General features: G+C 35.8%; 2 non-coding genes across 2 annotated transcripts; both read right to left on the bottom strand.

Moving 5' to 3' along the window:
* Positions 1–2192: 2192 nt before the first annotated feature.
* On the bottom strand, positions 2193–2266 carry Trnan-guu. Its single transcript has one exon. It is a non-coding gene; the product is annotated as a tRNA-Asn (tRNA).
* A 92-nt stretch (positions 2267–2358) lies between these two features.
* Trnan-guu lies at positions 2359–2432 on the bottom strand. Its single transcript has one exon. It is a non-coding gene; the product is annotated as a tRNA-Asn (tRNA).
* Positions 2433–12442: the final 10010 nt, after the last annotated feature.

Here is a 12442-nt window from a genome sequence, read left to right as displayed (position 1 = left end):
GTCATGGATAAAAGTAAAAAACAATTATTGTTAGATTATAAAAAAATATCATTAAACTCTCGTTCATTGAATCATGCGTCAAGTTTCCACTGTTACGACACGTTCAAATTGGGATAGGAATTTGTGAGAAGAAATCCCAGTACAGTTGCAGGAATATTTTGGCTTCCTGTGCATGAAAACTGGGCGTAATTCGTTGCATGCTTGATGTGGGGGAAAAATGGGTTTGAACATGCAAGGAGTAGAGTGGTGAATTTGAAAGGGGTTAGGGGAAAGTAGTGAGAAGGAAGTTTTAATTCAAACTTGCCGTCGGAATTCATTGAAAATGCATAGGCGCTGACTGCATTACGCCCTGCGTGTATTATCAAAATTTCAGGGTTATGGCAGGGGTAAGGGGGGTGCGTATGGCATGCAGTGTACGTAACTATGCCAGTGATGTTTGGATCCATTGTTACAAGGGGATGAAAAAGAGAGAGAAAAGTAAATTGATGCACAAGAGAGAGAAGAGCCCTTCCGTTTTAGCGCCATCTTGGATTCCGAGGTGTACAACCTTTTCCCATAAAAATCCGCGGATTCTCCTTCAGACGAGGGAAGCAAGAAAAAACCCCAAGTTGGAGACAAAAGGATGATGCAGTCATATTTTGAAAAAAAACTCGTGATGTATATGCAACAATATGTATGCTACTCTACAAAGGGATACGCAGCCACCCCTTACTTTGGCTTGAGATAACCCAAGTAGAAAGATATGTACAGTATTTGCATGATCTTCATACAGTATATTCCTTTTATTCAGAATAAGATTGATGTGGAAATAGGACTACTGGATCAATGGTCGAACACGATATTGAGAATATTCCGAGAACGTTTTTACCTCATGATTATTCTGGAGAATTTGGTTCTGAAAATATTTTCTCCAAGTCGTTCCCTAATCTAATATAAAATATGATAAAATAAAATCTAATTTATGATAGATTCACTCAGTAACTCATTGAATAAAGATCAACAGAGTAACTTAATTTACATGGTACTGAAGATTTCACTTTCAATTGATTCGATAATAATAGAGGGAATTCGTCGGGAAATCTATGTTGTTATAGAAATTGATGGTTGATAAAACTTGTAATTTCCGAGGATACAGAGCTACAGATTGATTAAACTGCATATCCGATGAATATTTAATTCCAGGATAAAAAATAATCTAGATCTGAACTGAACTGAATTTTATAGTTGTTGAGTGAACGAGGATCCTTCTAGTGCCATCGAACATTATTTTGATTTCGGCAACATTATAAACTCACAAGCAGTTTGATTATTGAATATTCTATGATTAACATATTCCTAATTCCTCCCATGTTTGAGTTCTGAAATTATCATGTTTATAAAAACATACTTTCTCGAAAGATATATCCATAATAGTTCAATTTCCATGGTAATTGTTATTAGGAGTCTGATTCCATGGTCGCCCTTATGTTGAACCTGATTTTTTCCTATGACAATTCCGTTGGTCGGTAGTCACTTTGAGACAGTCTGCCGAGCGGTATTGAACGCTGAATTAAGCTGCTGGTCTAGGTCAACCAGAATAATTATGCAAAGCCGCTAATTAGCGAAACCGCAGCAGTAATTGCGCAGTAAAATCAACACTTGGAACGGCCACCCTTGTTTCCTGATGGGGCGATTCTCCCTTAAACTGCTACTGATGTTCAACGGATGCGACACCGAATTAAATGACCCATGCTCCATTTGCCACCGAAATACTCCACTCAACAACTGATAGAAGATGTTCTATTTCATTAATTCTCGTAGAACTTCTCTGTGAAAATAGTCATTCATCTTCGAGCATTCCTCCATTCACAATCTTATTATCAATCTTCATCTATTCCTGAACCTCTCCATTTTAATTATCTGTCATGATAATTCATTAATTCGCATAGTATCATTTTTTACGCCTACACGAGATGGTATATCCGAAATGGAAACCATAACCATTGCTTGACAGTGAACAAAACATACTGATTCCCAATAATAACATTTCTACCATTTTCATCTTGCATATTTGTTTCCTTGACGGATTTCACTGATGTGATGAGAGAGCATTACGAGTGATGAATGAAAAAACTGACATTCATTGATATTGCATTATTATGAAACATTTTATAGTTGAAAAAATAAATAAAAATATTGAAAAAAAAATTGTTCGTCCCCGGGTGGATTTGAACCACCAACCTTTCGGTTAACAGCCGAACGCGCTAACCGATTGCGCCACGGAGACTTCATATGTATTGTAAATCAATTGTTCATAATTATCATATTTTTCATTTTTCATATTTATGAATTCATGAAGGAATTTACAAAAAATGCAATCGTCCCCGGGTGGATTTGAACCACCAACCTTTCGGTTAACAGCCGAACGCGCTAACCGATTGCGCCACGGAGACTTCATGTAGATTTATTTAAAATGATTAATCAATTACATTATAACTCATATCTCAGTTTCAAAATGAAGTGTCAGTCAAAATGCTGGATAAGCCAATGAACAAACGCTGCTGTGAGTCCACCAGACTGCCGTTCAGTCTTTCAAAGTTTATCAAAAATGATAACCCTTAAGTCTGTAGATAAACAATAATTTCCTCTCTGATTTCAGATCTCTGAATGGAGTTATATAATAAATTTCAAGATGGGTGTTTCCCTTTGGGACCGAGTGATTGTAACTATATAATAACCGAGCCCATAACTTTACAACAAGAAAAAAGATTGCATTCATTACTAAAATTTAGTAATTTAATTCAATGATGATAATTCAAGGTATATCAAGTATTCAAGTTATATATACTGTAGGAAATACAGTGGGAAATCCAATCTATTTTTAGAAAGACAGAGGTGCAGTTTATCTCTAACATGGTTTTATTTTGAATTTGAAGTCTCCTATTCGAACTTTTTTATTCAAGAATAAATATGATCCAACAACGATCTAACTGAGATAAACACGAGATCTTCATTCTTCCAATCTTGAAGAATAATGCATCTCCGTTAACAGCTCCTAGCCATATGGTCAATACTTCACCAGCATCATTATGGAAGTGTGTTCTGCACTGATGAAGCATCTGATAGCCGAGAGGAAAACACTATAGTTTAATACAATAAATTTCAGTCAACAGCCAATATGGACTTTAGTGGTGGTGTAAAATATCGCAGAGCAGAGCTATCACGGTCCAGTTATCCGCGTTCATGAGCCATGAAGGTCCGCTACAAAATTGCTCGATTCAGATTGAAATGTCCAAACTAGGAAAATACAATAATAAACCATGGACGATCATTCGCTCCTATTGACTTCAATGTATCTCCAATTCAGTGTAGGGATGTGTGAGAGCAGTTGCACTGTTTAAAATCGCTTTATCTTTTTTGTGGTCTCAGGTCACATTTTAACAGTGGATTCACATTATGTGAATATATTGTTAGTAAGGGGAAAATACAGACTCAGATGCATTCATAATTATTTCATGGATACAGCTCTTATAATTCAATGTCCTATCATCGGTTCAATAGATTGCATACATTTTAGAATGATTTGTGTTTCTGCAACTGAATTTTGCAGTAGAATGGACAATGTAGGTATAATGTTTACTTTATAATGGGAAAATTTTGGATCGCGATAATATTGTAGGGATAAAATTATAAGAGAATCTGTTTTACTTACCGGTCACTGCCAGTATATATTGTAATCTAAATTGATAAAGTACTCAATCAATCTATCTAACCAAATGTTTCAATCTGCACAGTTTGATGTTATACTATTTGAAAATGCATAGGAATATGTTTGATTTGCACAGTATTATCAATGCAGACTCGCTCAAACTTATTTTTCCTAGTACTTCACAGATTTCCAACGCACAAAGTGAATGGTACTGTAGATTTGAATTTTGGCTAGAGATGATTTTGAACGCAAGTATAATTTGTCACGTTTTGATTGGTGAGGACTTTTTCAAGTCAATTCTCAAACGCACTCGCTCATCACAACCTATAGAAAACTAGGAATAGTGACATTTTCTGCCTTACTAATTAATTAATACTTTTCGGACTTATTCCCCCAAACCCCAACAACGAACTGTTTCTAATTTTCCTTTCCTCGTTGACCAGTTCGTATTTCAGTTTGTAGAAGAAATATTTTCTCACTTACTCCACCTGTTCTCCAAGATAGATGAACTCCTCCAGTTACACGCAACACTAACCACCAATGGTATGGTTCTGAACGAGAATTTATCAACTGCCAGCTTTTCGGACACTCACTCTCTCTCTCTCTTGCATGCACTCTTTCGCGCTCGCTTTCCTTTGTGCGACCGCGATTATAATTTTCCGAGGTGCGCTCGTTATTTACGGCTGGTGTGGGAAAAATGGGGCGCAGCCATTTCGGTGGCTTAGAATTAGGTGGGAATGTGCTAATAAATAACAGTCCAGTGAGAGAAGAGGAAAGGGCTTAAAATGAAATAGGATGGACGGTGAGTTGGCTGCTACTACTGGAAGCGTACTTCTTGAGATAAATGTGACATGGAACTGAGCAGCTGTGCACGAATGATTAGATTTGAATTTAATGTGGTCTGGTGAGGAAAAATACGTGAAACGAGACAATAGTAATATTGCTCTAGAAGCGAATATGTTTTACGTCGTATATTGTTCTATTTAAAATGCAATATAATGTAGCAACGATGCTGCAAAAATAACTTTTTTATCTCTTATAGTACCTCTCATGAAAAGGAATCATATTCTATAAAATACCAAATATGACTAGTTCATAAACGGCTTTCAACATTTTTGTGGTAGCAGCTCTCTTCGCAAATCAAATATAATCTATTTTGTAATCAAATTGGAACCTGTTACTCGATCTGAAAGTCATCACTTATAAAGGATGAACGAAAAATCACATCGAAAGTTATTCAGTGAAAACAGCAGTTGACGATGGAAGCGAAAGCAACGTGTTTGACGTGATCTGTGATCTGTTGACATATTCGACTCGTTTGCTCCAGCAAAACGGCGATTGAAAGGAACTGCTTCTATTTGTGACAGCGTTGGAACTTGTAATGGAGGGAATAACAGAGCTGCTGGTGGAAGGTCACGTGACATTTGAACGGACAATTGGGACAGTCGAGCTGCCTCCAAACACATGTCTGGTCGAATTCTCTCATTTTTCGCTCCAGATTGCCAATAAGCTTCACCATTCAACTCGTTCCTTCCGAATTTTCTGCTCTCCATCATTATTCTTCCTCTTCGTCTAGGACCTTTCCCTTCCAGATTCTTTGCTCTTTTTTTCATCGACTTCTTCTCTTTTTATTCTCTCCTTTGATAGAATATTATTTGATCTGAATATTTCTCCGTTCTTCACTCTGATCACTTCCCATCATACTAAACCATCTCATATTCCCCACCATCCACTCTACTCCTCCTACAAACTTCTTAACCTTTCCCCTCCTCCTTTTCTCTATTCCTCCTCTCCCCCATCTGATTCCTTCTCCTCTTTCTTCTTCCACTCTCTTTCTTCTTCCTCATCCTCTTCTTCATCTCCTTCTTACTGTTTCAGCTCCACGTACTTCTTCACGTTCACTCCTACTTCTCTCTTCTCTCTTCCTTCCTGTTGACAGGTAAAAATTCGCTTGCATCATCCTGATACATTAACATCTTTCTGTTCCTGAGATGAAATTACTTTCTCATCCGTTTCGTACTACACGTGCCTCCAGTTCTCTCAAATTTGATGATCGGAGAAGTCTCTTCTTCCTCAAACATTGATTTCATAGAAATGAACCTCTTCGAAAGGTATTGGAGCTGGTTCAATCTGAGAGGAGAAAAAGGTTCCAATCCTACATCACTTATACGATAGTCAGTACACTGAAAATAACTCTAATAATCAGAGTTATAACTCTAATAACTCTAGAAATATCATTTTTAGGTTATTATCTCAAAAAGGTAAGAGATTTTATCAATAACCAATACAATGTAGTTCAAAACATGTTTTTTCTGACAATATAATGTTGTAAATAATGAACAATATGAACATGGAAGGTATTATAAATACTTTTTTTTGCTGCTCTTGTATTTTTTATAGTGTCTTTTGAGAACCTAAATTCTCAGACAACTATAATTAAGTTTGGAAATCATGCTAGACCCCGATGGTGGAGGGGCTAGTGAAATTTCTAGTACCATTCTAGTGGTGAGGAATTCGAAATAAAAATCATTTGACGATTGATTGCCTCTATATTAAATATTTAAATTCAAACAACACTTTACAATAAATACTTTCTTCAATTAAAGATTATCTTTGTCTTTAAGAGACCAAATTTAATTGTATTTACGTCTTTAAGAGACCAAAATCTAAGGGACACATTGAATTCTGGTGGGGAAAGATCAAGTACTCATCTTGTAGTTGTCGTCGCGATGTCCGGAGTCCCTGGCGGAGATGGATGAAGGGTGAAGATGATTAGTCGTCCTCCAGGAATGTTCAGGCGTCGCGGCGACAGATCCAAAAGGGAGTAGTCTTGTTCTCTCCTCATCAGCGTTCAATGACGTACGATTCCATCCATGGTTGGAAGAAGTCGCCGGGCCTTTTACAATGGAAATTCTCAGCCCGATACAGAAACCTGATGACAAATTTACAACAGAATTAGAAACATAATAATCATCAATATCTAATAGATTGTATTCAATTGATGATCTAGGTAGATCATCAAATAAATACAATTCACCGCTTCCTATGAGGAAATAAATAATATTATTAGCATACATAAATCACTTCACAAATATGATAAATTATATTCAATGACTATAATAAAAATACTCACCCAAAAGGGGTATTGAAGATCCAAAGTATAGAGGAATCAATCGTCATTTATTAATACAAAACTATCCCATAGCTATAAGGGGGACTTTACCTCTAAATATTACCCTTAGCCTACATTTAAAGTAACTTCAAAGATGTCCGATTTACTTGGACACTCAATTAAATTCTCCTGGAGAGAATGAGAATGTACCCCCAAACGAAAACATATTACTGGAAATTGTAAGAAAATCTCAAGAAACAGTTAACACTATGACAGCTGGGATTAGAGTGATCGCTCTCCTAGTTTTCAGAGGCTTCCAGACTGATCAGTTCTACCATAAAACTTTAAAATATTTACCCGATCGCCTGTGAATTTCTCTTCGCCCACTCTCTTTCTCCTCAGTAAATAAGGAAGGTGATACGTTCAAGCAAGAAGGAAACTAGGCGAGAAAAGTTATTTCCCTTTTGCAAGTTTAGAACTATGGGATTGATTCAGCATACTTCTGGCGTCTAGGTCTGTCGTGAGAATAGATAATTCCAAGTGGGATCGTGGGAACCAAGGACTTTAATAAGATTCTGATCATAATTATAACGATTTTAGAAATGCTGGCTAAGTTGCCAATGAACAAGAATAAATTTACTATCTTCATGGGAACTGAAAACTACTAACTTAAGATAGAATAAATTCCATTTAATAACTCAAAATTTTGGTACAGATTCTCCCCCCGTTAAAGGAAAGTTGGACGCCAATGAAAAAACTACCAAAATTTTGAATAGGTGAGCGCGTCAATTGAAAGGGTGTGGGGAGAATCCACAGCATTCGGAGTCAGTCGAAACTAAGAAAAGCGCGGGCCCAGCGCAATCTAGCGTCGTTGACTGGTTTTCCGAGCAAACACTTACTACAACCGTACTACAAGTCATGAAGGTTGTGATAGAGAGTGTGCGAGAGTAACTTACGTCGAATGCAGTCAGAGAAAATAGAATTGATTCTGTCTGGATTCTATTCTCTCTGAACGGGGCTAGCCGTTCGATGTCAACATTACAAAAATTACTCAACTGACGGTATCATAATATCAACAAAATCATCATGAAACCTTACTAGGACAATGAACTAGCCTACTCTGAGAATTATCGATTTATCAAGCTTTTCATTCAATATTTAATCTAGTTACACATTAACACTACTAACCTATTTCTATATTGCCAATGAATACTATAGTACGTGAATAAAATACTACAACCTAACTGAATAATCCTACTTGAGACACAATAATAAACTGATTATTCCTTATTCACAACGATATAGTTTAATTGATTATATATAAAAACTTGATATTTTATAAGATTATACTCCAATTACGATTATTATAATAATTCTACTTATTTATCCTATTTTACCCTTATCTTCCTAATATTCTTATTACTATAATCATGGCCATGAACTTATATTACTACCTAGGAAATTTATCTCTTGTTTATAGTCGACTTTCAATTATAAACTTCAAAGACATGATACAACAGTCACGAAATACAGTCACAGTTACAGTTACAGTCACGAAATTAGATGCGTCCACCTGATTTCTTATGTGTCTCCTGTATTAATGCTCTTATCTAATTTCAATTGTGATACATGTGCACGTCGTATGAATGTATTTCCATCCATGGAAAATAACTTTACAGATACAGGTGAAATCCATTCTTTTATTATGAATGGGCCAGACCATCTTTGTGCTAACTTTGCCGAAATTTTATCAGCAGCTCTACTAATTGGATTAGCTTTCAGGAAAACTCTATCATTAGTTTTGAAAGGGATTCTACTTCTTTGTAAGTCAAATCTTTCCTTCGCTTTACTCTGCGATTTTAAGAGGTTTTCATGAGCTTGTTTCCACAATTTTCTCGTATTTTCACTGAATTTCTGGGGCAGTATTTCATCTATTACCCATATATTCGTGAGTGGGTGAGTTGGTTTATGCCTGAATATCAACTCATAAGGAGTATACTTACTACTTTCATGGAAGCTACAATTAAATGTTAGAGGTAACCAACTGAGTGGTACATCCCATTTTGTGTGGTCATGAGAAGAGAATGCAATAAGTGCAGATTTCAAATTCCTATGTACTCTTTCAACAGCGTTGGATTGAGGGTGGTATGGAGTACACGTGACATGTAAAATGCCTCTTTGAAAACAGAACTTATTGAATATATTAGATTTGAATTGTGGTCCATTGTCTGACACTATTATTTTAGGTACACCGAAATTAGTGAAAATCCTTTGTAGTTCATTGCAAACGGTATTAGCATTGGCTTCTCTGACTGCAATCAGCCAGCAATACTTACTAAAAGCGTCGAGACAGCTAAAAATCATGCAATTACCTTTGAAGATCTTGGGAGTTTTCCTACAAAATCTATAAATAATTTCTCCATGGGGTAAGAAGCAACACTGGAAGCCATATAGCCATAATTAGCCTTCTGTGCTGGTTTAGATAATGCACATATTTTACAGTTCTTAATGAATACTCCTACATCTTTAGATATTCCTTTCCAAGTGAAAACCTGTTTAATTTTATTCAAAGTTTTTGTATATCCTAGATGAGCGCCAAACAAAGATTCGTGGTAATACTTGCAAACCATAGGTTTTAGAACTTGGGGAAGTACTATTTTTGGTTCAGTTGAACTTCGAACATTGCATACTAGAATTCCCTTTTTTATTTGATACGGAAAAATATCATTACCAGCATTCGCTGATTGCATTATCTCCTTCACAAATTCGTCCTGCTTCTGATAGGTTGAAATATCAGTGAAACTGAGTGGGAAATCTACTAAATTTATACTACATAATTCTGTTCTATTACTTCGGGAGGATAGTCTTCAAACATACGGCTTAAGCAATCGGCGACTTATTGTCAACGCCTTTCACATGCTCTGTAGTAAACTGAAAGGCAGATAACCTTAGAACCCATCACCCTATCCTACCAAGTTGCTTTGGGTGGTTCAAGACAAATTGCAGTGCATTACAATCAGTTCTCAGAATGAATTTTGTATGTTCAAGGAAATATTTGAATTTCTCAACTCCATAAAGTGCAGCTAAAGTTTCCTTTTCATAGGTGGAATATTTTCGTTCTAATGGTGATAGGGTGCGTGATGCATAAGCGATTGGGGCAAAAGCTCCATCTTGCATCTGACCCAACACACATCCTATTGCATTGAAGAAGCATCAGTGCTCAAAATAAACTTCTCATTGAAATCAGCCATTTTTAGAAGCGGAGGCTGTGACAGAATCTGTTTTAGTTTATCAAACGATTTTTGACATTCATCATTCCATATGAATTTCGCATTTTTCTTCCTCAAGGCATTCAATGGGGCTGAAATCTGTGCTAAGTTGGGGATAAACTTAGAGAAAAACTGCACCATTCCCAAGAATCGTTCAATTCCTTTTACTTTAGTTGGAATAGGAAAATTAACAATTGGTTTTGTTCTTTCTGGGTCGATTGAAATACTATTATGAGAAACCAAATGACCTAGGAAATTGATTTTGTTAGCAGCAAAGTTACATTTCTGAGGGTTCACTGTCAGGTTTGATCGTTTTAATCTACAGAAAACTTCATCTAATAATTTCCAATGATTTTCGAGAGTGTCAGTATATATAATCAAATCATCCAAATAAAAAAATAGTCCCTTGAAACGGAAGTCACCAAACAATTTCTGCATTAAGTTGGTCAAAACAGCTGATCCACAACTGATTCCATATGGCAAACGCTTGAATTGATACAAGTTAAATGGTGTTATGAACGCTGTTAGATGCTTCGAATTTTCAGTCAAATGGATTTGGTTATAAGCGCTAGTCAAATCGATGCACGAAAACCACTTAGCATTTGAAAAATAATGAAAACATTCGTGAAGATTTCCTAATGGAGCTGACTGTAACTCTATTACCTTATTTAGGCGACGATAATCAATGCACAAACGATAAGAATTTGGAGTTGGTTTGGGCACCAATAAACAAGGTGACGAGTACTGCGATGTCGAGGGTTCAATTATATCTTCATCTAGTAGCTGTTGAATCTTTTTTCTTAGATATTCTAACTTGATTGGATTCATAGAATACGGTTGAGATCTGACAACCTTGTTGGATGTTAATTTAATATCCTATTTTATTAGATCGGTTGATCCAATTTTCTCAGTCAGAACATCTGCGTGTTTACTGATCAATTTTTCTAGACTACTCCTATCAAAATAACTCAAATGCGATAAGTCCATTGGGGCCAGTCTCTCCATGATATTATGAACTTGAATTTCGGAATTGTTAGAAAATCTTTATTGATTAAAGGAAATTTCAAGTGAGGACTGAAGTCAAAGAAAAAGTTTCTTCTTATTAAATTCACAAGGATCTGAGAGTGCTCTATGAAGTCACATCCCAAAATTATTTCAACTGGCAAGTTATCAGCAATTAAAAATCGGAATTTCCATGAGAATATTTCTATTTTAATTTTCAAAATGCACGACGTATTCATAACTAATTTAGAAGAGTTTGCAGTCGAACAAATTACTTGATCTTCAATGATCTCAATTTCTTTAAGTTTATTACTGCTAATTATTTCCTGAAGTGTGGAGGCTTTATTATTGAAAACGCTGAACCAGAGTCAACTAGACATTGGTATGTAGTTTCACCATTATTGAAATTCGCTGGTACAAAAGGAAGAGCTTTGTTAGAATAAATCATCCCACACACTTTATTTTCAGATTTTCTTTGCAAATTTTGAATGAAACGTTTCTTAGAATTAGAAATTTTATTTTTCAATGATTTCAATTTTGATTGTTTTTCTACTTTATTTACTTTTGACACTAAGTTTTTTTTGTTGATGAGGCTAGGTTGAAGTTTAAATTCTTAGTGCAATTTCTTGCAATGTGATTGGGTCCATTGCATTTATAGCATACAAATCCCTGCCTGTGTCCTCTGTTGGATAGTTATTTATGGGTCTCTTTTCAAATTGAGGTGTATTGTTATTATCCCTATTAGTCCTATAGAAAGCATCTCTCTCGATGTCTGCAAAATGTAAATTTTGTGCCTGGATACAGATTTCATCTAATTGGGCTAGAGTTGTAGGTTTGTTCATGAAAATTAACCTTGACCTTTCGTGAGGACTCAGACCACTTAATATTGTAGATACGACTTCAGCTTCTGATTTTTCCAATCTCAATAGCAAAGCACTGTCTTTTATCGACACCACGTAAGCTGATATAGGCTCAACCGGCGCTTGCAGTCGATAAAATCGATCTTTGACTATTGTTGACATAAGTCTCTGTGGTACAAAATAGTTCAGAACCTCCTGGTGGAATTTATCAAAAGAGTGACTTGAATTGATCGCCATAGTGATTTTATCGCATAGAGGCCCAACTGTGAATGGCACTAATAGTTTTAGCATCTGGCCGTCATCTATTTGAGAAAATGACTGAATTTTTAGTGCAATTGTTAAAAATGATAACAAATCATGAATGTTCAGACCATCAGTAGGTTTCAAATTTTTAGTCAAAGATTCAATGGGGTTATGCATTTTTGAATACATTGAATGTTGTACCTGATTTTGATTTTGACTCAAAATTATATTATTGTCAGGGCCTGCAGCTGCATTCTCCTCTCCAGTT

This window comes from Nilaparvata lugens, unplaced genomic scaffold (genome assembly GCF_014356525.2).
Source record: "Nilaparvata lugens isolate BPH unplaced genomic scaffold, ASM1435652v1 scaffold7412, whole genome shotgun sequence".
Classification (NCBI taxonomy): domain Eukaryota; kingdom Metazoa; phylum Arthropoda; class Insecta; order Hemiptera; family Delphacidae; genus Nilaparvata; species Nilaparvata lugens.
Note: the sequence above shows the minus strand (reverse complement) of the source record. Positions and strands in the feature narration are given on the sequence as shown.